A 27,846-nucleotide genomic window follows, 5' to 3' on the forward strand; every position below is an offset into this window, starting at 1 on the left:
CTAACTACTTCAGGAGGAGGGTAGTTCTGATCTTGTATCTCTAGACTGTTTATTGTTTACAGACCAGTTATCCATAGCTAAATCTGTGACACAACGTTATTTCTAGGACTGGTTTTGATTGTGTTGTCAGTTCTCAGAGAAGAAAAGTATACTCTCATATCTTGGAATGAGGAACTGAGATGTCTTCAAATCTGAAATTTCTCAGTCTAAACACAGATTTTGGAAGACAAGTGAGTATTTGTTCTTTTAATGTTTCAAATAAACATACAAATATATGCAGTATTTCGGAGTCCCTTAGCCTGCCAAAGAACATCCATTATATATTTGAATTTTAAACATTAGAAGATACTGAAATCTATAATAGACCACCTGCAAGTCAGAAATGATTAACAGGTTGAAGAAATATCTGCTGTTTGAAATGGGTAACATTCTTGGTTAGCAAAGCCAATAGGAGAAAAGACAAAATTAGACATGAAAAATGCAGTGTTTGCTCTCCCAGATAGGAAAAGTAATTCCAGTATATGGGGAGTGGGGAGTATGTGGGGTGGAATATTCTTTACTTTTTGCAAAATTGTCTCACTTGTTCAGTGTCATACCTTTCTTTAGACTTGTTCCCCCCTCCTCCCCCACCTTTGGATTATTAACTTCTTCCCTGATGTAGAAAAACATTGAAGACATACTCTTTGCCACACACTAAGAAAGTTCTGCATCATTTCTCAGTCAGCTTTCTGGAAATTAGTTCTGTGGGAACACAAAATTTCAGCTTCTTTACAAATCTTAAGTGGAGTGAAACTTTGAAATGCAGCAACAGATGCAAAGTGTCACAAAAGCATTGTTTCAGCTAACCTCTGCCTTTTGGTAGAATTTAAGTCTTTTTCAGATGTCAACTGGAGAGAATATAATGATGGAAACTTAATCTCATTTAGACGGAACTGGTCTAAACAGCATTTAGGCTCATTACTACACTGCTAACAATAGCAGCAACTGCCTCCTATTTATGTTTTGAAATGAAAGCAGCAGTGATTTTACTTTCTGAAGGTTCTGATTATCTTTCTGTAGGTGTACTTTGTCTGACAAATGAAAATTTTGTCATGCCCTTTGTCCTACTCTGCTCATTTCTGGAGTAGAAACTTATGAGTCCTGAGCAATGTGCGGAACAAAAATGTAATCACCAAGACAAAGATAAAATCAAAACAGGGAGAAGGTTAGACATTTATAAATATATAAATGTATAAATTTAGGTGTCCTAAATTTGGTCGGAAATTTTTGGTCTGAGGAAGTAATATTCATACAAATCAATAATTTTTGCTTAATTAAAATGGACCAAAATAAATATACTAAAATGAAATAGATTAACTGTAAAATAATGTTTATTCTCTTTTGGGAGAAAGATTTCTGTGTTTGGGGACTACAAAAATCTCTTACAAGATCTTAGAAAAATGTCCTAAATTTCTGACATGCATGGGATATGTCATAATTTCACATTTGCAATGGTGGTAGTATTTTGCAATAAATCTTGGGCAAAGAAAAGGTTGGTGGTCATTTGGCTGACAGCAACTCAGAACTCCCTAAAACAGGGTAAAATCTGGGGTGTTTTAAGGATCCTGAGCTTGATGTGGGTAATTGTTTTATTTTCTACATCTTTACAAATTGAAAAGTTGAACAGATTGAATTGTTGCTGATGTAGAGCACTTGAGGAAGCTATTGTTTTTCATAGTTTATTCAACCTAAATGCAAAATGAGCATTTGTTTGGGAATGTAATGACTTAAGGTCAAACATTTTTTTCTTTACTGTGAACAAATCACTTGAGCCTCATACTTGCATTTGGCAGCTGTTAAAATGCTTATGTTTTCTATTCTTCATGCCAAGACTGACATGTGAAAAGAGAACTTTCCAGTAATGTTCTTGCCACAAAGAGAAGCTTGAACTTTCCATGTTAGTTAGCACTTTATTTTTCAAATCCTCTGGGATGTCTTGTCATTTCCTTGTGCTCTCTAATATGCTCTCTAGTAAAAATATTTAAAGCCACTTATATAATTTTATTTTTTGAGTAGTATTTCTCCTTAGACCCAAGACAGAATTCTGCAACAAATACAAGATGTTGCTTAGCGGCCTTAATAGTCTTGCAATCAAATTGCCAAAAAAAAAAAAAATAATAGTGTATGTGAGATTTCTGAAATATGGGGACTACAAAAAAGATATAAAATTGATTGTTTTCAGTAAGCTAATAAGCTTTCAGGATATGTAAGTGAGTGTACTACTTTTCCTTTTAAACTCTCCAAGTATTTTTCTCACTTCTAAAATTTAGCTTGGCAAGTGATATCTGAATTTGGCTTGTTCTAAACCAAAGTATTTTTGACTCTCATGAGATCACAGAAATTGATTCAGTTAAGTAGAATAGTTGTCATATTCTTTTCTTTGTCTAAAACCCTCACTCTAATTTCTTCCATGGGTGTTCATTTTATTTTAGGAAAAATTTATCATCTAAGATGATGAAAGCTACAATTTTCTCAGCAAGCTGTCAAACAACTGTTCTATTATCCTGTCATTTACACATGAATAAAATGTCTGTTAGATCTAATAATAAATTGGCTTGCATTTTAATGAGACTACTGATGTATTGCTCAAGGAAGACTGCAGAATACTATAGGAAACCCAAACTGAAAAGGCAGTGAATGTCATTTTATCCCATCTTCTGATATGTGGGAAACCCATCACCATCTGAAAATGCTTGTTTATGCATGTAAAGTAGGAGCAATGAAGATCTACCTAAATTTGTGTTTGTTTAACTACTATGATTCAGGAATGATAATAGGTGAGTTGGAATATCCTAACTCATGTGGTTTGCTGGGCAAATCATCAATTACTGTGACAGGAGGTTCTCTGTAAATTTATCACAGTTATTGGCCTTTTGATTTTTTGCTTTTTTTTTCTTTTTTTTTTTTTTTTACGGTGTGCTGTGAACATTTCTTAAAGGCATAATTATTATTATTATTTTTTTTTTATGTTATCTTGAATATTTGAGGGAGTTAGCCATGTGAGCATGCTTGGTGTAAAAACATAAAATTCTACATTCCGTTTCAGATTTGGGGGGTTTGGGAATGAGGTTAGTGAAAGGAAGGAGGGGAGGGAGAAGAGAAAGCATGCAGTCATCTGGAGAAAAGATTAAACATTCTTTGATCATAAGCAGTGGGACTGATCTTCCCATACTGTGTCCTGCAGCTCTGATTTTAAAGTGCCAGGGCTGAGAAATACAGAGATTCCTCTTTTTCTCCAGAAGCAGATTATGCCACCTGAAACACAAGGGACTGGATTTACAGGAAGGTTTAAAGCAGGACTGCCTTGCCACAGGTGCAGGTTTCTAAAAGCAGGTCCACAACCACATTGCCTTCACTGTGGTGCAGATGTATTCAGTCTTCATGGGGCCACAGCTGAAATCAAGTCTGTAAAACCATGATCTTATGCTGTCCCACCTCTTTATAGGCTTTATGTTTTGAGGAAAGAGTGTTTTGCACAAAACATGATTGTCTGATTACTGACTTCTGGCACAGTATGTCTCCAGGATCATGCGAGCCCTTGACATTGGGGCAATGCCAGCCAGATGTGTTTATTCCCTGTATAGTACATGGGCAAAGTATGGGCATGTATGCCCCCATGTGCCATCAATATCAGAATAAAGAGGAGGCAAGTGTGTCACCTATTGAGATACTTTTCTACATCATTACTGCATTTTGTGCAAGGTAAAGAATGTGAAGCTACTTTTGAACTGCAATGACAAGCAAAAGTTACACCAGAAAATCAGGACAAGAGCAGTCTTAGCCCTCCAAAAGGTATTTCTTGTCATTCATCATGTTCAGGTTATGGGGCACAGTCAAAGTTAAGTTTAATGTAAAGGAATTAAGACATAACTGTACTCTAACCTTTCTTATGAAATAGTATGGTTTCTAATCCATTTTTAATCTACCTTGCAATGTACATATACACTATGAAAAAAGTATTTCTAGTCTCATAAATATGTGGATTGATGCAGCAAATGTAATAGAGGAGAGCAGCTCAATTACTGCCACATGGTTAATATTTTTCGTAAATTTCATCTCTTATTCAGTTTTTCTTGTTTTAAGCATGAAAAGGATTATTATAAAAGGACTAATCTTTAGAACCAGACATAATATTTGATCCCAAACAAAGTGCAGAGAATTTCTGTGAGAAGTCGAGCTGGTCTCCCACCCCGGCTGGCTCCCATCCCTTTTTAGACCGCTTTTTAATACACAGCAATGAGGGATTAGAAATATGATTCTTGTGTTGTTTACAGAACTGTGGAGTTAAATCAGAGTTCAACTTTTAATAATAACAAAAGTGGTTTACAAATATTTTTGATCTGTATAACCTATTTAGGGCATAGAAATAGTACAGTTATTCTCTTAAGAAGAGAATAGAAATTGTGAGAAAAACGAATTTGTTCCTGTGTTAATAGCTACAAAACTTAAATGAGTTTTAAGCATGAAACTCAGGTTTGTCTTTAAGTTATAATGAAGCTGAGTGCCAAGGCTGTGCCTATATGAATAATCAGTACACTTCTATCATAAACTCCTTGGCTGGCTGAAGAACTCCGGGGTTTCCCACAAGCACAGTTGAGATAACTGACAGGTTTGAGAAGATGGATCAACTTTACTATCTGTTCAGTCAATCACCTTACTTCATCTTCTCAACAAATTATTTGATTAATTGGTACAATCTCTAGCTGGGAATGTCATAACAACCTGAAGACTCCTTCCAGACAGATTCTACTGTATCTAGGTCAATTTCTGTACTTGAGTTTTTTGATTAAGCTCCTAGAAGGACAATCTGGTTCTTCCACCCACAGACTTGACTCCACTAGAGGCTTCTGCTGCAAAATTGATCAAATAATAAATAGATAAGATCCTTTCAAATGAATAGAAGCTCCTCCTGCAGATGAAAAAATGATCATGTAGAACATAGTCTTCTGCATTTAGTTACAGTGATCTGTAGTAGTGAATCCAGCATATGCTGGGATGGTTACTCAGGACCATGGGCCAGTTGGATTACAAAGGTTCGGGAAAGCAGTGGTTCAAAGAGTCTCACACAATCCAAAGATCCTTACAAGAGAGACTCCTGTTGCCATCTGGACAAAAACAAGACGTCCTGTTCAAAATTTTAATTCGACTCATTAACATTATCCTATGCAACATCTTAAGATGTTGCTTTATTTAATTTTAACAAACACTGAGTGCCTATGTAATGTTTCTTCTAGGAACTCCTAATACTTTTAGTTGTGCTTTTCAGGCAGTCCTGACTCTAGATTATTCTTTGTGTCTTGTTGGGTGTTTCACAATACTAGCTTGAGCTGGAACTTAGAGTCTGAGCTCAAAAGTGAGTCATGTTACCTGGAAGAAATAGACTTTGGTTCTGTGGAACCCATTTCTGACTTCAGCTTTTATAAGTGGTAGTAAAACACTCACATCAGAAAAAAATAAAATAAAAAAAAAATCTGAACTTTTCTAATCACTATAGAATTGGAAATAGAGTTTAGAGTTCATCTAGAATCACTTTCAAGCGTTGACAGAAATGACATGTTCTCACAAAACTGTCTTTTTTTTCTTTTTTTTTTTTTTTTTCATAGTCAGTAGACATATCTCAAACAGCAAGCATTTGGAACTGAGGATTTGATGGAAAACTTTGAGTGAGGAGTTCATGAACAACTTACAGGCAACAGCTGAAGTTCCAAATAAGAGGTATTTGAGCTTTTTGGTTATGGACTGTTTAGATGTGTTGCTATTCTGTTTTGCTTTATTTATGTTTCACATTTGCACAACAGCATGTTTGGAGTAGAGGTTGTAAATCAGAATGTCTCCCACCTAATTTAGGAAATCTGGTGATTTCCTAAGTCACCAGAATGAGAAGCTGTGCAATCTTTTATGATAGCTGGATGGACATCATTATGATAGCTGTTGATGGACATCAGCTCCATGACCCTTCCCCTCCAATAGTTTTGGCTGAAAAAAATGTAGAGGTGGTGTCTTACATCTTAGACATATTATCTTATCCTATTTATTCAGTAGGAAAGATATCATCACCCACACTCAACAAAGTGTTTCAGTGTTCACCTTAAAAAGAATTTTTCTGACAAAAGATATTACATATATTACAAGCAACTGATGAGAACTAGGAAAGAAGCTATATAAAAATAAAAATAAAAAATTGAAGTATGCTTGTCTTATTGATGTTAACTACAACTAAAAGAATTCTTAGTTTTCTTTCCTCTGCTAGAGAATGGAAATGTCTAATAACTAAGACGGTAAGGTTTTTTTTTTTGTTTGTTTGTTTGTTTGTTTTTGAATGGGTTGGCTCCTTTATTCTCCCAGGTCTTTGCTTTCTCCACCTCTTTTTTGATTCATTGTCTAAGCTGTAACATTATCAGTAGCACTTGATTTGAAGAGATTTTTGTAGAGTAGTGTTTTGTCCTCTAGATTTGTTATAGTCTTGTAAATTTTGTTGTAATTTTCCTGCAGAATAGCATGATATTCAGTGTGCACTTCTCAATTTTTGTGGAAGATATTTTAAATGTAGGAAGTCTGGTCTTTAGGAGTGTGTCTGCTTGATTTGTATAAACAGTACTGTTTTTTCCCCAGTTCTATTTCTTGTGGGGAAATGCAGATTCAAACTGTCTGATTTAATTTTATTAATAATCAGTTCAACTACTTATTCATAGTACAACCAAATGGAATATGTAGCATATCTTATTATATAGATACAAATTTGTTTTCAATAAATGTTTACTCTGTTCAGTGTCTATTTATTCCTTCTGTTTCATTCATTGTGTAAATAAAGTGAACAGCTAATGCATGCAAAGGACATAATTTCCCTCTTCCTTATGTTGTTGGTTGTTTTTCTAATATGATCGCAGGCTATAAATCCCCTTGAGATCTTGGCAGAAACTTAAAGCTCAAGAAACTCCAATTCATGCTTATAGTGATACCAGATGGGAAGAATAAAGCCATAGGATGCTTTACATTCCCAAGCTTCTCTCTCCTCTTAAACCATTTCTGGTACTATCATTGTATATGCATGTGGCAGTAAGAATAAATCTCGTCTATTAAATACCTGGTGGAAAAAATCTCCTGCCTCTGAGAATACTGGATTACATTTTTATCGCCCATATATACATTTTCTCTTGGTTGGTCTTTTTGGATTTGAAAACATAGAACTCATCACTGCTCTACTTTAAAAAGACAAGAAATAAAACTGTTACATCAGAGTGTGAAGATGAAAAGATTTTCTATCCAAAACTTCAGAAATCAGAGAGCATTTCTTGTTTCCACTTAGTCAGCACTTCTATCATTATAACTGCCAGGGATCAATTCTATTCAGGCCCAAATAAAAGCTGCTGTGCCTGTCTGAGGGAGGACTTGTCTCAAACTATTTGCTCAACCACAGACTTTGTGTGAGACTGAGTAAATGTGCTTGGATTTAAAAATAAAATAAAATAATAATAATAATAAAATTTAAAGCATTTCATCAGTCTACCTGACTCATTATTATTAGTTTTTGATCCAAAATGCAGAAATTTTTAAGAGATAAAAAATATGATATTTCTGTAAGTACTCTATACAGCTCAGAGGACAAGAAATAGCAGTTGGTGATTATCCACTAGTGTCAGTGTTGGGATTTGTCCTCCATGCTCTTGTGTTTTCCTAGCATTGATGATGAACTGAAATTGGGTACTGTAAGAAGCTGCTTTCAAATTCCATCTGCATGTTGACTCAAGCACTGCTGTTCCTATGTTTGTGCCCCTGAAGAGATAGGATTTTCAGAGACCATGTGGTTGTGGTGCATGTGTGCAGTGGTGCTAGAGCATGATGACTGGAAACCTTGAAGAGGGCATTATCACTATACGTTTTAGCCGTTTCCTCCCATATGAATGTGTAAAACTGTTATGAGACCATATTCTTAGAATAAAGGCTGGTGAGATCTTTGGGAAAAGTTTGTTTTTATCTACCTTCATTATCTGTCAGTACAATCTGATATGTTTTGTCATAGTTCAATAAGAAAAAAGGTGAACAGAGTGTGGTTCTTTTTTTTTTTATTATTTAAATTTACTTGCTTTTTTGCATACCAGCAGCTATGCTTTTGTACAGTCCTAAAATTGGGGTTATGCTCTTATTGTTTGCTTCTGAGTAATAACTCTGAAAATTTGCTTTGATACACAAAGCTCTAGGCCTCTTGGTGTTTGCTTTGAGGGGCATTCGTGGCTTACAGTAAAATAAAATAAAGCTACATTATCACCTGGAGAGAAGCTCCCAAAGTCAAGTTAACTAATACATTGTGAGAAAGCACAACGTGGCCACTGTTTCATTACTATCTGATCTGATCTGACTGTCAGCACTTGCTCAGTCCTTCTCTGCTCCAACCTGTGTGATTCTGCCACCATCTTTCCAGTGACCCCAGAACTTGTCACACCTTCTCGTGTGCCAGTTTGGTTCATTAACCCAGTAGAAACATTATCTTTTTTGTTTGTTTTTTCTGCTCAGCTGCTGAGCTGAATCTGTCCTTAGAAGCATCCAGCAGCTGCCAGATCTGGTGCAGGTTAAGTTGTGACTGAGCATAGCTTGCAATGTGGTAAAAGAGAAAAGATAGATAAGAAGAGCAAGGTCAGAGGTACCACCCAACAGATATTTTTGTGGGTGATTGACTGGCTTACTTTGTGCTAGGAGACAACTCATGGTAAGAGGAGTCAAAAAAGCTACACATTAGATTAAAGCTTCTCATCTGCCATGGTTCACAAGAGTCACTGGAGGGGGACTGTGCTCTAGGTGTTAAGTGTCAAAATGTCAATCCACCTCTTGCCACAAATCAGCATCTTTTCTCAAGCAGGGCCACAAAGAGCAGATTGCCCAGGACCATGTCCAGGTGGCTTTTAAAAACGTCCAAGGAGGCTCACTCCACCACCTCTCTGGCAGCCTGTCCCAGTGCCCTGTCACCAGCACAGTAAGGAAGTGTTTCCTTTTTCTCTCATCTTTTCTACAGCTGAAATTCTGTTTTCCAATTTACGCTTTTAAACTTTGATTTAATTTGCATCTTCTGAATAATATAATGTCTTAGGAAGTCTCAAATATTACACCAAAAATAGAGACAGAAAGTCGTTACAAAGCTATGGTATACTTTGTCTTCTCAAATAACCTTCTTTTCATCTGTAGTTGAGAAGACGTTTCATTCTTTTTGTTATTATTTCAAGGAATTGAACATTGATCCATGGAAAAAAATAAGAAACCTATTTTATAAAATTCAGACGTGGAATAATAGTTACAATTTTAAGACAAACAGAGAGCTGAAGTCTTGAAGGTAGCTTGTCTGCTTTGGTGTGTGTAGGTCAGTTATTCTCATGGTGACTAGGCGAGGGCTTAGACTGAGGGAAACATTAAACATCAAATAAACATTGTCTCAAAGGTAAGCAGTTGTTTGAGGTATTGTAATATCTATGAGTAGGGACCATAACAGAAAGTAGATAGATTCAAAATGAAATGGACTTAAATATTTCAACGTAGTCTTCATTTACAATTAGGGAAGAGGGGAAAGAAATAAGATTCTGCCTTGCTTATATTGTTATGACTACTGCAAACAGAAAGCCTCAGAGTCCTGAACATAGTGGTCCATCTTCATGGGGTGTTTTGAAGTGCTGCTGGATGAATAACTAAGATACAGGGAAACCAAGGCACCCAGGCAGCCCAAGGCAATCCACACAGTAGGCTCAACAGGCATGAGTGAGATAGATTTCTTTGAAATGCTAGAAGAGAGCTAGCCTTCTTGGAAAGAAACTGTGAAAGTTTAGAATCATGAGCAGAGAGCTAGTTATTACAGCTCTACAATCAGCACTGCCAGATCTGTGTTGCACTGAACTTTCGGCTATGAATACAGATGAGAGAAGAACGAGAAGATTTGGAATAGATGGAATGGATTCACCAAGGTTAAATCATGCCTGATTGCCCTGACTGCCTTTGTGATAAAGTGACTAGTTTTATGGACTAGGCAATGACAGTGAATGTAACTTACCTTGATGTTAGCAATGCTAACAAATATATTCTTGTGTCAGAGCTGGGACATCAGAATCTGGGTGAGTAGGCAACTGGGTAGGTAGGCAACTGGTTGGATAATCAGGCTTGGATGGTCAGGATTAGAGGGTAGTGGTTAAGGAGTCATATACAGCATGGAGCCAATGGTAGGTAGAATACTGTAGCACCTTGTCCTGGCACTTCTCAATGTTCTGTCTCTGAAACTGAGAGGACTGGGTTTGTTCAGCCTGGAAATAAGAAGGCTTTATGGGGACTCAGTAGCAGTCTTTCTGTAAGAAGATTATTGAGAAGATGTAGCCAGGTTCTTCACAGTGGCAAGCTCTCTCACATGGCAAGAGAACAAGACAGTTAACATAAACATAAGGACTTTTTTTTTTTTTTTTTTTTTTTACTGTGAGGACAGTCAAGCCTGGAGAACCTTTTGCTACAGTCATTAAGGTGCCTTCAGAGAGAGATGTGGCCTTGAATATTTGATAAAGATCGAATTTATTCACCAAACTACATATGGGTTTATAACTTTTGCAGGAAGACAGACATCTTCCATGCCTAGCTCTTTTATGGAGTCGTTCTTAGTTCATGTTAAGATTATCTGAATTTAGTTCCAAGACAGAAAACTAGCGGTCTGTAAATTCCCATATTTGCTTGTGTAGTTATATCCTCCAAATGCAATAAGCCATGGATCTTAATGGAAATATACTTTTCTTCTACCAAAATGCAGTAGCTATTGTCTCTTGTGGCTGAGAATAAAACTCAGTGTGACTATATAAATTGTTTTTTTTTCTTTCTTCTTAAATTTACATTCTGGTGTTGCACCACATCTTGTCAAATTTTCTGGTCCTAATCCCTTACCAGTGTTGCACATGACTTTGAATGAGTAAGAATTTAAATACATAAAAAAAAATATATTGTCTTCTAACCACAAAATGAAGCATAAAAACATCTTTACCTTTACTTTTTTATAGGAAAAAAAAAAAAAAAAAGAAAGAAAAAAGTGAGTATAAAAGGCTGTCTTCTTTATATCTTGAATCAGGCCCAGAAATGTGTCTGTTTTTCCTACATCTAAGCTACCAATCCTGAGGTTTTCTATAATGGTGCTATCAATCTCTCCTCTCCTATGACAATGTGGAGGAGGAAAAACTGCTTTTTGTCTTTTTTAGCTTTTATACATTAGGTATGTCTTTTTTTTTTTTTTTTTCCCCATGAATTAGTCTTGAGTTTGTTTATGTGGTAACCAAAAAATTAGCTCTTTTTTCTTGGATTCTCTGTCATGTTTCACATCCTCAAAGCATAGAGCATTTATTAGCTCATCTGGTCTGACCTGTTCATTTCTTCAAATCATTCAGTTTCCTTAACACAATAGAATTTCATTTTAACTAAAACCCTTCATTCTCTCAGAAATTTCATTATATTCCATTATATGCATTATACTATGTGCTATAAACAGAAACTTCAAGCAGCAGTTTTCTTGTCTTTAGCCAGACAGCTTCTGCTTCACACCTAAAGAAAAGCTTGTGTCATTTTTGTTGTTTGTACTTTTAACTTCTGTCTATACTGGTTAGTCTAGCAACATTCCCACCCACCCTCCACACCCACTCCCCTCCCTGCCCCATGAGTTTTACCTCTATCATAGGTTTTAGAATCATATGGCTAAATCAATGGTTATTGGCCTTTGCTGCTGTTAAATAGTAGTATTATTTTCAACAGACTTATCAACAGTGGGAGGAAATGCATGGAAGTCCAGATAGGTATTATTTTGTGCTTCAGAGCAATGTGGAAAAACAGCATCCTTCTTATCTGGTGCAAGAGAAATATTTGCAGGACTTCTGAGATATTTTAATGAAACTAAAGAATATCAATTCTCACTGTAAGTGAATAATGCTTATTCAATGCAGCCCATGGTGTTTTACTATCTTTTTTTTTTTTTTTTTTTTTTTCAGGCTGCAAAACTCAAACTTCAAATGAAATATAAAAATGTTCCATTACACACTTTCCTCTTTCTTTAGAGCATGCTGGAAAATAAGCATGACATCTGAGGCCCTTTTTCTAAGGTTACTAAGAAATAAAAACTGACCCAATCCCTAGTGTACTATGCTGTCTACAAACAGAACAAAAATACACTTACTTTCCTCCATAAAATGACTATGTAAACATAGGAGGTAGAAGTTGCATTCAGACAAACAGAAAAATGTACCCAAGCAGCAAGACTGCACTCAGCAGCGGACACTTGATAGTCTCTCCCTAGCAAAGGCCAGTCTTAGGAGTTTGCATGCGGTATAAACCCCCAAAGACACATGTGCACTCACTACAGTAAATGCTGTAGATGAAGAAGCTGTCTCAGCTACTGATGTTACCTTACCGGTGCAAGAGCTGCCTGCCCTTTTCCGGACCTCCCATATCACTCTTTTGGTGTGCATTTTATGGGCACTCTCAAAGCCACTTCACAAATGCCTCTCTTAGTCTTGGGAAGACACAGGAAAAGTGCTTAAAATAACTAAAGAGCTGAGAGTGAGTACCGAAGTCTCAAATCCCACCATGAGTTTGATTCTTGAAATGAGAGTGTTTTTTATTGTCACTGCAATACACACAGCAGGGTGTGGTGGAGGAAGGTGTTTTTGCATTTCTAGTTTTGACTGTCCTGATGTGTTTAGTATGCATATTTATTCCATCACATGTTCACTGTGAGTTGCTGCTCTGAACTTCTCAGTTCTGAAAGACAAGAGTGAATCAGTGAATGCAAGTGGAGAATGTGGTTGTGTAGTCTGCAATCTGTGCGCATCCTCCAGGGCTGCCAGTTAAAACTGGGGTTTCTGCAAAAAGGAGATCTGCCTACTGTGGAATAGCTCAAACATTGTGGTTGAAATACTATAGTTGTGCTATCAGTAACCATGAATGGAATCTGGTATTCTGCCTCAAAACAAGATTAAAACTGCATAAGGTCAAGCAGTAACCCATAACCTTCTGGCTCTGCCCCCAGTAACTGGCCCTGGCTTTTTGATACCTCATTCAGAGCCAGAGAATGTGAGACCACTTGGCTCTTGCAAAACTTCATCATCTCACAGGACTATGAGTGCAAAAGAGCTGAGGAAAATGAAAGAACACATGAACTGAAACTTTTAGGCTTTATTAGAGGTATATTTGTTGTATCACATAGTGTTGCATGTTTACAGCACGAGAAGGATGCTACCACTGCAGTTTGTTACACCACTGCTGCCTCAGCCTCCTATCCTTGTGCTTCTTCATTCTGGCTTTCAGTTATTGCAAATTTAACTTAAAAGCACATAGGGATGGAGCCTCTCTGTATATATATATATGTACATACCTAATGCAGGAAGGCTCTTCGGTGTCAGAGTCTCTACCACTGTATGAGGCCATTATCAAAGAGCTGCTGCTTCTCCTTCAGTGACCAGAGAGCAGAGGTCAGTGTGGGGGCGGCAATGGGTTGAAGAGCAATGACACCATACCATTCTTTGTTTTCTCCACCTCAGTTACTTGGATGTCATGGGCAGAGGCTTCTAAGGCAGTTGGAAACTTGTCTTTTAAGTGTCCAGTTTATTTCCCTTTTAACATTAATATTTTTATATTTTTGCTGTCTTCATCACAAAATAAGTGTTTGGTTTTTTTTTTCTTTTTTTCTTGTCAAGGTTCAGGAAGAGCTGTTGATGGGCAGCTCCCATCTTATCTTCTTCACTTGATTTTTTCATGCTCAGCACTAGTCTCTATTAAAAGATGGTGTCCCCCCACCCTGTAGTGCACTCTGATTTCTCAGTGCACTTCCATACATCATCTCAAGTGTTGACTCCCTCTTTGTCAGTCTCATTTCACAGTTCTGATATCAGGTCTCTTCAGCTGATATGTGTCAGCTTCCCTTTTGAAACAGGAAGAAAATATTCCCAGATGTTTTTTGCTGTTTTTAAACTTTCAGAGAGTGTAGAAAATTTGGGGTGAAATTTTATACCTTGTAGGAAGCAGAAGGTCAGGGAACTTTCAAACCATGCAGATTCTTTGCAATGCTCTGATGATGCTTAACAGGCTTTGTAGGATATCAAGAGACAACAAAGTCAAAAGTGTACCTGACTGGCCTTGGCTTGTAGTGATCTCAAGGACCTCTCCATTGCTTTGAAAATTACCTTCAAAGACATAATGCTTGTGTTCTGTGCCATGACTTTTATGTTTTTAATGGAACCATTGCACACTCCCATCATTCTCTGTAGTGCTTCTCTTTGGCCTTTCACAGTACTTTGAAGAAGGTTTTTACTTGATCTGAGAATTAAATGCACAATCCCCATAAAGGCATTTACAGGTCTCCTAAATATTCAAAGCTGAGATGAGACTGAACAGGACATAATTCTTTTTGATGTCAAGTGGTGCTGAGTATTTCTAAACTGACAAGAATAAACTTCAGAATACTCAAGAGTTTGCATCTTCACCAATTAGCTTCATGGTGCACAACAGCAGGCAGAAATTATTGATTCCATCTCCCTGTTATATGGATTGCCCTCCAAGGGCAATACATTTATAACACCAAGGATATATTTCCTAGATAAGGGACAGCCTTTAAATTAGGAATAGAAGAAAAGCACTGCCAAAGCTGAACTACCACTAGAACATACTTTATAGAATAACAGCTGTAGTCCTACCACTTACATGGTGCTTTTCATCTTCAAAGTGCTTAAAAATATTAACTGCTAAGTGACTACATCAGAAGATTGATTCCCATCCACAATAGGGCTTTCTGACTCCACTCTAGTGAATAGAAGCCTTCAAGTGGAGGTTATTGATGTCACAAGTACTTTTCAAAGTATTTGGCCATTGTAGATTGTTGGAATATAGACAAAGCTTAGTGTGAGGGAGCATGAGATTTGTTTGGTGTCTGCTGGCCTCAAATCAGCTTTCAAATGATCAGTACAATCACAAAGATAACAAAGAAAAAAAAAATCAGAATAATGTGTCTAATTTGGTCTAATTCAAATAATTGTTTATTGGGTAATAGGTGTAATAGAGAAATTATGTGCATTTACCAGCAAAAATGAGTAAAACTGTTGGAGCACTGGCTCACTTATTAAGGTTTTGGCTGGGAGAAATAACACAATTTGGAAATGCTTTCATTATTTTTTCCAAGAAATCACTACTATAATTTCGAGGTAAAGTTAGTGATGCCAAAGCCACAGTGAAGCACTAGAAGGTGATGTGTTTTAAAAACAACAAATCAAATAGCACATGATTGCAATGAGCTCATTATACAGTCTTTTTCACAGGTAATGCTTATGCATTTTTTTCACTCTCACCGTGTCTATCATTGTTAAACATCTGAGAGCATAGTCTGCCTTACTATTACATATACTTTTGTGTTGTACTGTAGGAGTGTCTCAGAACTTTTACTGATACTCCCCTAGGTGAACTTTCCTTATTCCTTCTCATGTGTGTTTCTCTTCTCCCACTGCACAGACTTCATTCATTAGCACTGTACAACATCAACATAATGTATTAAAGGTATACTCAGAGACAAAAGTCACGGAAGTTTTTAAGGAGAGTGTGCTTTCTTTCCAGGAGGATAAAACTGAAGCCTTTTCTCAGTTGTCTCAATTCTGTTTCTTATTATGCTCTTTCTACAGCATAATTTGCAACTACCAGAGAAGCACAGCATGGGCGTGAGTCAACAGCAGGTGAGGACATGACTTCCTTAGCACTGGCTTGTCACACAAGTATTTAGGGTTCACATTTCTGTGTATTTCATGAAGCTAAAATAACTCAGTGCTTGTAACTCACAAATATATAATTCTATTCAGTGAAGAATTCAAGTCTTGTCAATTAGAGGATGAGAGGATGGAACATGTTTTAGAGGAATCTTTCAAATGTCCTTTTAGTCAACAGCAGGTATTGATTTTTTTTTCCTCTTGCACTGTTGGATATAATAAGAAAAAAATGTTATAAAAGGAGATAAAGAAATATATCTAATGGCAGTGCACAGTTTAGGAATTGAGATGCTACCTGCAAGGAGCTTTTGAAGATGCTAACTGCTAAAAGCAAGAAGGGTTAGAGAAAGGAGCACTCTATTAATTCTCTGTGGCTTACACATCATCTTAAGCAGTGGTCAGTGCTGAAAACAAGGTTCTGGCCTGGATGGACCTGCTGCATGACCTGACATGGTTGTCTTCTGTGTGTTTTACAATTTCACTTATGAATTGGTAGGAAAGTGGGATTTAAACTGAAGCACATTGTAGTAAGAACGCACAGTGAAACATGAGTGTGGAATATACACTGGGATACAAACCATTAAAAAACTAATAGACAGGTGCTACTACATCTCTCCTGGTCTTACCAGGAGAATGTGTATACCCTCATGGATAGTGTCATCCTTGTTTTTCTTGGTCTCTGAGGAATAAAGTATGAAACAGCAAGAAAAGAGCTGCCCAACCTGCCCTGAGATCTTATTTCTATTCTTCAGTAATTAGAGGCTGTCCCAGCTCTTTCAGAATTGAGTCTTTGCTAACAGATGAATCTTAACACTGCAAACAGAAATGTCATTGTAAATTAAAAAGTGAAGGCAAAGAAACACTACCCTTTTTGGCCCTCAAAAGAGGAGTCCACTACTTATATATTTGTTTCTAGATAGTTTTCTTCAAGCGAAGGAGGGAAACATGGCTTGACTGGGAAGAAATCCTATGAATTAGAGTTAGTCATAGGAATGGTGATGAGTTAAATTTAAATAAGAAAGAGGTTTGCTTAACAGCTAGTGAGCTCTCCATAGAAGTGATGCCATTGAAGAAGAAACATAATTACAGTTTAAGCATTCTGAAATAACATTCATAACATTTTTTTTCTTAGTTCAGCAAATGTAATGTGAGGACTGTGAAGAGGAGTTAAATTAAGCAACTTCTGAAAACCCTGAGTGAGCTGTTTCCTTCCAAGATATTATACTTTAATAACACCATAGCTGCCATCTAGAGGAATGATATTCAAAGATGTTACTAATACAGGCATAAATCCTGCATATTTGTGTTAAAATCATATTCACCTAGGCAGAGATCTGATGTGTTTTGTAATATACTATCTGAACCTATCATTTTTGAAATGATATATCAGACTGAGCAGAAAGTAAAAGAAAAGCTATTCATGCAACTGTCTGGTGCAGAGAGAATCTCTCCCAAGTTTTCCTTCTGTGAAGGAACTGGACTACATAGCCTTACTTAACTGGTATTGGTGGTGTCAGGGTGGCTCATTTCCGTCTGCTCAGGGACAGAAATAAAGTGGCTTCTGACACTGTGAACTAATCCAAGAAGAGAAAGATCCTCTTCAGTCTCTGCAGGTAGTTGAACTGCTGTCACCAAAGATTATGTAAAATGAATTTGTTTTTGATTCTTAAACCTCTGTACCTGCCCTTTGAAATGAGGGCTTACAACTAGACACCCGTTGTTTATATTTTTCTGTGGTAAGTCAGGGTGTAAGGGCTAGGAGTCAACACCAAGTCTGGCATGCAGCCACACGAGCATAGATTCAAAATGGGCTGGAACAAGCTTTCAGGGTTTGGATGTTTATTTGAAGCTTTTTCATATTGTCTCAAGAGTTATTTTTTTTATGTCTTAAACCTGCACTTGCAGTTCTTCATAGCTAGCTGCTGTATGGTGTGGTGGTAGAGATACCTCCTTTTCTTCTACTTCAAGCACCCATGTCCCAGGCAGAACTGTGTATGTCTGCAGTGCACAACCAGAGCCAAATGCTTCGAAGTCTCCATAGCTAAATTTAAGCTGAGCTTTTTTGTACAGCTGAACACTGGCTCCGGAAGGGATGTCAAGCAAGAGAAATTGGGGTGTTACTGGTTTGGTTGCTAGTAACAGCTTTCCAGTCACTCTGAAATGCCCTGGGAGGGTGGTGGGAGTAAACTTGCACTATGTATGGATTTTTATACATCTGTTTGGGGAGAAAAATAAGTCATTTCACTTACTGTCATCCTGGCACTATCTCTAAGCATTTGATTCATTGAAAAATAGCTTTCCCTAAACAAATCATTTTATTATTGCTGTGACTTTTTGTATCTGGATCCAGGATGTGGCATGTGGCAGATGTAATTGATTGGCATTAGAGATAGCTGGAAGTTCCCATTTTCATTCTCTGTCCCTAAAATAATACTAGTAACAAATAAATAAATAAAATGAAATCCTGTTTCTTCTCAAATGGTCCACTGTGATATCTCCACCCATAGATGCACATTCATGTATTTGACATAAAATTCAACATCCCTAAATTCCCAGTAACAAAAGGTATTGCTAGTCATGGTTAGTCACTTGCTGGTTGTCTTTTTCCATATCCAAACTGACTTGCTACATGTGTTTTGCCATATGGGTGAAGCTGTGCAATATGTTGTCTTTGTGCCATGGGATATTGAAGTCCCACAGATGAAGGTTGATATTACTTGATCAAATCTTTTAAGTGAACAAGTTGAATTCAGCCTCCTAGACAATTCTATTCATGCATTCATTTTCAAGAGTTTGGCCAATATACATAATATTTTGAAAATCACTTGCATTGCTTTTTGTCTGTTATTTAATAACTTGTAATAACTTGTAATAATTTACAGTCAGAGATGAATGGATTGCTACATCTCAGTCTGGCATCTTAATATTATTCTTAACTGTCGTCTCTTTGAGAATGCTTGAATGTTTCAGTGTTAGAAAATAGATGCATACGTATATAGATTTTTTTTTTTCCATATGTATTCATTATTCATAAGTAATTCATAGAATAGTTCAAGTGAACGAATTGCAGTCTATGGGTACTTTCTGAATTATTGATTGTAAACTACTGAGCATTTGTGGCACTTTATTGAAATAAACTCTTATGTGGCTGGAACTTCAGAATTTCAGAAAACAAAATCAGAAAAATAGTAAATAATTAACATAAAATTTATGGTGTTAAATTTTATTTAAATAAATTTATGTCATGCTTTGTGGACCTTGTATGTTTTGCCAAAGGGCTAGTTTGATCCTGCAAAACCATTGTATCTGTCACACTTATTTGCAGAAACTACTTGAAAATTTCCATAATTATTTTCTAATCTAAGGACATAAAAAGTAAAGCGATGATATAACATACTGACTGCTATGATTCAGATCTGTTTTTAGACCTGCAAAACATATTCAGTTCAAGCTGTTTGTTTTACTATAGGCTTCACAATAAGGATATGCTAGAGAGTATTGATAGTTTTGGTTAATGTTTTCTTTGTTGTTGTTTTCCACATGAATTTATCGTAGACAGAATTTCAGTCTGTGATATTCAGCAGAGAGCAACATACTGAATTATCTTATTTCAATGTGTTGGCATTTCCCACTGGCACTTTCACAGTGGAAAAATACTAGATAAAATTGTTACGGCTTTCAGCAAGCTCAGAAATGAGGTTGGGTCAACAACCTCAGAGGGTTTACCTTTAATGGGCTATCCTTGGATTGCTCTTTTGATGACAACAGAGTTGTATAAAATTGAATATAAATAAATTTGAATGTATTTATATTGTGACTTTAAGGTAGTAAATTGGCTTCACTTTCTGAGAGAACCTAATAAAATACCCCTGGTTTTCCTTGGACTGATTGGACTGATGCCTGAAAATATTGGGGAGACAGTACCTCTGTTTGCAACGATGTGCCCTTCCTGGGTCAACAGATTACTGGTGGAGCTCCCATAGACATGTTCTTCATACAGGGATTGGTGTTACACATTTCTAGAGCAAAACTAGGGATGACGGGAGAAGAGTTTCTGTATGCGCTGAACATATCTATTTTGGATTAATGTCTCCTTTATATATCTATAATTTTCTCCCCACAAGAGAAACATAGGAAAGTTTCTCCTAGCAGGCATTAGTGACCTGGGAGTCTTAGTACTCAGTTATCTACAGGTTACAAGTAAACTACCTACCCTACCCAGAAAAAAGGATGGTGAAAGTGCAGATACTCAGCCACAGACTCTAATGCAAACGTTTGCTTTTCCTAGGTAAATGTATTCTGTGCAATTACTATTTCTACTTGCTGCTGCAATTATGTTTGATACCAGCAAAACCTCATGTTTCAGTCACTGTCATTTTCACAGAGGTTATGAAGTATCAACTTCAGCTGAACTGTTTCCAAATGTGAGAGAGGGCAGAATCAGCCTTCAGGGAGAAGAGCATAACTTCTTTTCCCAGGTTGAGAAATTATTTATCTTTGCTTCATATGTTGTAGAAACAATAAAACCAAGCTCTTATTCTTCTTTTTCACATGCATTATTAAATAGAGCAGCTATTCATGTTATACTCTTTAATTTATTAATTTCACTTTTGCAAAATCCTATTCACACACATCCTTTGGGCGTTATTTTTCTTAGTGAGGTGAGTAAAATATAATTGTTTTCTCATCATCTTTATGCATTATGGTAAAAGGCAGGCAAGTACATTCTGCTTCTGTGCTCATAAACTTTAAAGAAACATTTGTTTGATTGATTTTATTATTTCCTCAGACTTATTTCAACTCCATTCTAAGTATGGATAAGTAATAAGATAATTGTATCAGAGTCCAAGTAATCAAATGTGTAAGAACAGTCTGAAATGCATATACTCAATCTCAATAATGTTGAACATTAGAAATAACATTCTCCTTAACTCTGATGTTTCCCTTCCTCTGCCCTCAGCCCAGATCTTATTATCTGTCTACCTATCAGAGCTCAGATCTTTTTTCTGTGTGTGTCTATCTCTTAATACCTACTTCAAATCCATTTCAGGGAGGGGAATTTGTAGATTGCCTAGGAGATTAACAATTAAAAGTTGTCGGAACAGCATTCTCCCTATGCATCTCATGAGGATACAGACCCACATGAAGCTGCTGTTTTCAGTCTGGCCACAGGAACAGAGTTATACCAGACCTAGGAGTTGTTTAGCTTGAGATCTCTCTACAGGAAACAGGCACGGTGGAAGTGCATAGGCAGTGGAAGTAGGGACATGTGGCCTGGAAAGAGTACAGGGATGTTGTCCAGATGTGCAGGGATGGGATCAGAAAAAACAAGACACAGATGTACCTGAGCTTGGAAAGGGATGCAAAGAATAATAAGGGGTCCTGTAGGTACATTGGCTGGAAAAGAAAGGCCAAGGAGAGTGTTCCCCCTCTGATAATGAGAAGGGAGAACTGGTAACAACAGATGCGGAAAAGGCTGTTACTCAATAACTTCTTTGCCTCAGTCTTCACTGCTAGTCAGACTTCCCATGGCTCTCCTTTCCTTGAACCCATAGATACAGACTGGGGGAACAAAGTCCCTCCCACTGTAAGCAAAGAGCAGGTTTAAGACCGCCTGATGAAAGTGGAAAGGTACCAGTTTAGGGGGCCTGATACCATGCATCCCAGGGTCCTGAGGGAACTGTTTGATGGAGTTGCTAAGCCACTCCTGTCTGGGGATGTTTGGCCTGAAGAAGAGAAGGCTCCAGGGTGAGCTTATGGCCTTTCAATATTTAAATGGGTTTACAAAAAAGGTGGAGAGTAATTTTTTACTTGGACAGAGAATGACAGGACAAAGGGCAATGGTTTTAAATGAAGAGAGGGGAGATATTGATTAGATACAAGGAAGGAATTATTTTCTCAGAGGTGGTGAGGCACAATTTTTCACAGAGGTGGCACAGGCTGCCCAGAGAAGCTGTGGATGTCCCATCCCTGGAGGTGTTCAAGACCAGGTTGGATGGGGCCCTGGACAGCCTGACCTAGTGTGTGGCATCCTGTTCATGGCAGGGGGTTAGAATTAGATGATCTTTACAGTCACTTCCAATTTAAGGCCTTCTATGATTCTATGAAATGTGTTGTTATTGTTGAATCACTGAACTTTTGTGCTTCAAAATTTCTTGAAGATTGAGCAGTATTTCAAGCCAGCAGAGGTTGATTGTGACCTCTTGGGTCAAGTTCCCTTGCAGAAACTATGTTTAGTGCCACTTTCAGATGGTTTCTTTGCAAAGAGCAAATCCCCCAGGCTCCCTGCATTCTCACACATGTTCTCCTAAATGTTTTGCGCTAGAGACAATGCTGTTATATGGTTTAGCATTCAAGAAATGGATGAAAGAAACCTTCTGATAACCCACTTCAGACCACCTCTAAAGAAAAACAAATAGCCCAAACACAGAAAAGTCTTTTTTTTTTTTTTTTTTTTTTTTTTTTCCCTTGATTCCTCACTGCTTTAGGAATTCTTTGGGTTTAAGGACAGTGTTTTTACCAAAAATTCAAGACTTGTCAGCAGCCCTCTTCCTCTGCAGATACATCATTTCCTTCAAAAGGACATGTTGAAGCTAGAGGTCCTCAGCACTTACATAGTTTCTGCTTTCTCTTTCTGCCAATCTTCCCCATTCAGCATGCCATTGCTGCCACATCGCACTTCTGTAACAGCAGCTACAGCAGCATGGTAAACTTCTTGGGCAAATTGTCTCAAGTAAGAAGACAGTTTCCTGAAACCCCAGCTCTTTATTTGAGATGGTTATAACTGATCAGATTATCTGTGCAGAAGTTTGCCTCCAACACATGATGACTGGAAAAAACAAACAAACAAACAAAAAACAAAACAAAACAAAACAAAAAAACAAAACAAACAAACAAATACACAGGGCAGTTCAGCAGTACAGGCAGTCTTTGGAGCATGAAAAATCAGAGGGATCTGACAGACAGCTTCTGCAAAATATTGATGGGGCAGTTAAGATATCCTGTCTCAGGATAGCTCAGTAGAATTCAAAGTGGAGCAAGAGAAAGATAAAAAGATGGTTTTTTTTTATTTCTCTTTTTTTTTTTTTTTTTGGCTAGGTCCCAGAAAGCTGTCCCTTTACTGTATAGTCTTATGATATCTTGTACATCTGTGGAAACATGTAAGCCCTTTCAGGTTATCAGTAGCCAGCAAATTCTCAGTAAGGCAGAATAAAGTGATGGCCATGTTAACAGAACCAAAATTTTAGCTTGTTGATTAAATTGTTTCCAACTGTTAGAGTGGACCCTATGTAAATAAGCAGACTGAGACTTCTGATGAAAGTAGGAAAGGAAATGTCTTTTTTCTTCCCTACTCAATACAAAAGTGAAATGAAGACTTTCATCTTACGGAACAGCATGTAGTCTAAGACATTGAAGATGAGAAAAAAATGAAAGAGGGAACAAAATTTAGAGCTGCTTGTTGTGGCACTTAGTTCTCAGTTTCTATTTATCCATGGTATGGGAAGGATGTGCACATATACAGACATGAGCATGTGATTAAACTTCTGTAAATAGAGTCTTCCTTTTCAGTCCAAAAACGGTATGCATTTGTGTGTGTTTATATATATATAATCTATATAGCTGTGCTTTTATCTTTGTTAAAGATCACTTATTATCGGCAGTGGAGTGATACAGCTCAGACAGTTCTTGGCACATGGTGTTAGCTATAGGGGGGGGAAACAATGACATAGACTTGGGAGGAGTTTGCAAAGATAACCTTGTAGTCTTAATCAGGGACTTTATGGCTTGTGTTGTGCAAAGACTGGCTGTCAAAGCAAACCTGTAACCCTGGCTGAGGAAGGGTGTTTCTGCAGAAATAGTGCAAATCTGTGAGACCCAATATAAGCAGAGTAGGAAATACAAAATATTTGACTACCAGGTAGCCGAGCAGTGATGATCAGGTGGAGAAGAGGGCCTAAATAAGTAGGAGTTTTACCAATGACAGCCTGAGAGTTGATTGAATGAGGTCTTGTCAAGGGAAAGAAAAAGAGACAAAAACTAGAGAGGTGAAGGAAAGAAAAGGGAAAAGGACAGGAAGAATTCATGTAGCAAAATTAACACATGAAGTATTCAAGAGAAAGATAAACAGAAGGGAGTGGGAGGAAGAGAAAGAGAAGGCAAAATTCAAAATATACAAGGAGCAATGTTATCTTTTTTTTTTTTTTTAATAAAAAAAATCTACTTTGTGAACAGCTAGCATATTGTGAATCTGGTTAAATATCTAGTAGAGCAGAACTTGTGCAACTGAATGCACTGAAGTAAAACTGACTAGAAAGAAAGATGGAAAGAAAAATGTCTTTTATCTTTACCTCTAAGGCTTGAATAGAAAAAGAGACCCTCTTCTCAAAGAATAATTTAGATGGAGCAATTGGAGGCAAAGAGAAGCCACACGACCTCTTCAAGGTCATCTCACAGGCACCAGGCAAAGAGAAAAAGCTAGGAGTTATGTTGCATCGTGAATTAAAGTGCAAAGCTGATAGAAAGCTGGCATACTTTAATTCAGCTTTGCTTTTTCTGTCTCCTCAAATAGATTTCAAACATCAGGACTTTGTTTTTCTTGCCTTTAGAAAAACTCTTTTATTTTAAAAATGAAATGGATGTTCCAATGCTGTCCAAAGTCTCATGATGCTGCCTGGGATGGTCCTTCTCAATGTATGCTTCCTATCCAAAGCACAATCTTCACAATTAAGGACAAATTTTGATCTGAATCATGGCTAAGGTATACTAAGTTAGCTAACATAATATCTGTGCCCCAGTGATTCCCAGTAAAGAATGGAAAGTTACGCAACAAATTCCTGACTATGGAGTTTCCTCCTCAAAGTCTTTTTTCTATAGTTATATTGCTTAATATTTCTAAAGACAAAAAGTAATGTAAGCATCAGACACTGGAAGGAAAATTTCAGTTTAATGCCAAAACACTAATCATAACTTGAAGAAGAATTCACCTTAAAATGTATTAATGTGAGAGAGGACATTTTGCAAAGAACCATATAAATAGATATACCTAAACATTTTGAACTATAGCAAACTGTATCTGGTTTAAACAGTATTTATGCCTTCAGGTTAAAGCATTAGCAAATTATATTAAATTAAATATTTTTTTTCTAAAAACCCCTTGATAGAGTATGCTTCTAAATACAATTTTGTTAAACCTTTTACTGAAGTCACAAGATTTTTCTTTATTAAGTCTTAGATCTCCTAGGATAGTCCTCAAAGTGCAGTTTTAGTGTTGTGTCTTCTAAGTAAGAAGACATTTAAATCTCTTATATCCCTAGAATACTTTCCTGATTCAGGACACCATGCTGGTGGAAAACACAGTTAACTTATGAAACCAAATCAATGATTTATAAAACATGGAACATTTTTCCATTGAAGACACATGGCACTAACCAAAAAGAAAAAAAAAAAGGTAAAAAAAAAAAAAAGTGTCATTATCAAGAATATACAAGTTAAACTAGACTGATTACTCACTCCCTACTGCTTTCATTATTAAAATAAAGAATTACATATTTAGTTTATGTATTTAAAAATGCATTTTCCTAAACTGTTGCTGTTGCAAAAATTTCTTGGATACAATTTACAAATGAGTTTGCTCCTTTTATTGCAAGATGGAGCATAGTACTAAAAAAAATAATAATAACAAAGTAAGCAATTAAAGATGTTATCATGTAATACACAACATTGTAGTGGGAAGACTATATCATCAGTGATTTGTGTATGAGTCTCTCAAACTGAAGTATTCTCAGTGATGAATATGTAGTCATGCCAATAATGAAACTATGAGTACATTGTGCTTATTTAAGGACCATGTACCTAGGTGACACATATATAGAGTTCTAATGAGGATAGCAATGTTCACATTCAAATAAAAAGTAGTATAAAATATCAAAAGTACAGTAGAAATAGAATACTATCTCTGATAATGTTATATTCCAGGGATTAATAGTAGAAGTGTTGAAGTATCTTGATAAGGATTGAGCTCAATTGGGGGGATGTTTGGGAAATGTGGAAGTAGAGAGCCACAGCATGTCTAGAGTATCTCAAAATTTTGCAGGGTTCTGAGGAGCCAATGCAAAACCCTGTGGAGCCATGAAATATAAAAGCCATTTTAGGCAAACATTGTTAGTCAATAAGGTGTTTTTTTTGATTTTTCTCCACTGGCCATGAATCAGAACCAATGGTTCTTTTGTTATTAGCTCATACTAGAACTTGTAGCTCCTGAAAACAAATCTCTTGGCAAAGTATTTCTGTCTCCCTTCCAAACAAGATGAAATTGATCCCAAATATAACCATTTTAAGATTAAAATATACAAGACACTTGACTTGACCTTTAAGACTAATAATGAAATGGAGCCATGAGAAAGAGATTCAGTGTCTCTTTCTCCTCCCAGTCTAAGACCTATTAGATGGTCAAGCATAAACTAAATTTTGAAAAATATTATTTATACAATCACGTGGCTTTAGAAGGAAATGGAGTTTCCCTTATCCAGATGACAAATTCTGGTTTTGTGTCTACAACCCCTAGCTTTGAGATTGTTTTATTTTGGGTGCAGAAGACCTTTTGAGTCAATGGGCCTAATTTGGGAATTACATTAATGTAAATAAATAAAGTCAGACTTCTACAAGACTACATCTGTTGTTAGATGCAAGTGAAAACATAGTCTTGCCCATTTCATACAATTACATGTGAAGCCTCTTTACCAATTTCCTAACCAAGGCAAACAAACTATATATAATACATATACATATACATGTACATGTACATGTATATGTATATGTATATGTATATGTATATGTATATGTATATGTATATGTATATTGCCATAGGCAGCTGAAAACTGTGATCTTCTGCTTCTGATGTAGGCAGGAATCTTCTCAGTGTATGAGACATCCTGCCAGATGTTACATTGAGTTTCATGACCCTGAGCAGCTCCTATATTACTCTTCAAATTAGTTTCAAGTGCCCTTTTTCATGCTGGACTGTGATCTACCCTACCATTATTTCCCTCCCAACCCGTGAACTCATCTCTCTCAGTATGTCACTATCACAGGCTCTGATGAAGGTAGCTGAGCTACCTTTAAAACATGTGATCTGGGCTACATATGGATTCATAGCTCTTTTACTAGAACTTAATCTTAGCAGTTTTGCCTTAATGCAGAGCACTGGTGGTAACTTTTTGACACAGATGGTGGATCAGCCAATGAGGAGATATGTGCTGATGGACCTTGTATTGACAAACAAGGAAGGACTGGCTGGAGGTGTGAAGGCTGGGGGCAGACCTGGCTGCAGTGACCAGAAGATCACAGAGGTTAGGATCCTGCATGGAGGAAGTAGGGCAACAAGTAGGACTTCAGGAGTTCTTCCTCATAGGTAAGCTCAGGAAGTATGAACAATGATTAAGAACTGGCTGAATGACAGGTCTCAGAAGGTTGTGATCAGTAGTGCAGAGTCTGGAGGTCTGTAGCTAGTGGTGTCCCCCAGGGGTCAGTACTGGGTCCAGTCCCTTTTAATTTATTCATCAGTGACCTGGATTAAGGGACAGAGTGCATCCTCAGCAAGTTTGCTGATGAAACAAGACTGGGAGGAGTGGCCAGAGGATTTTGCTGCCATTCAGAGATAATTGGACAGGCCGAAGAGATGGAGAGGAACCTCATGAAGTTCAACAAAAACAAGTGCAATGTCCCTACGCATAGGGAGGACTAACCCCATGCACCAGTACAGGATGGGGGTTGACTTGCTGGAAAGCAGCTCTGTAGAGAAGAGACTTGTCTGGTGGACAACAAGTTGCCCATGAGACAGAATTGTTCCTTTGTGGCCAAGAAGGCCAATAGTATCCTGGGGTGTAATAGGAAAGCACTGCCAGCAAGTTGAGGGAGGTTATCCTTCCCCTCTACTCAGCTCTGGTAAGGCTGCATCAGGAGTGCTCTGTCTAGTTCTGGGCTCCCCCATACAAGAGAGACTACTGGAGACAGTCCAGCAGAGGGCTACAAAGGTGATCAAGGGACTGGAGCATCTCTCCTATGA

The 27,846-nt window shown here is 37.2% G+C and overlaps 1 long non-coding RNA gene across 1 annotated transcript in view; it reads left to right on the plus strand.

The window, feature by feature from the left end:
* LOC106015935 (uncharacterized) overlaps positions 1–15,755 on the plus strand; it is a 45,201-nt gene extending 29,446 nt beyond the window's left edge. The window contains exons 2-3 of the long non-coding RNA XR_003497047.3: positions 5,643–5,754; positions 15,702–15,755. This is a non-coding gene — a long non-coding RNA (uncharacterized lncRNA). The remainder of the gene's footprint in view (positions 1–5,642; positions 5,755–15,701) is intronic.
* The last annotated feature ends 12,091 nt before the right edge of the window (positions 15,756–27,846 follow it).

This window comes from Anas platyrhynchos, chromosome 4, assembly GCF_047663525.1.
Source record: "Anas platyrhynchos isolate ZD024472 breed Pekin duck chromosome 4, IASCAAS_PekinDuck_T2T, whole genome shotgun sequence".
Taxonomy (NCBI): domain Eukaryota; kingdom Metazoa; phylum Chordata; class Aves; order Anseriformes; family Anatidae; genus Anas; species Anas platyrhynchos.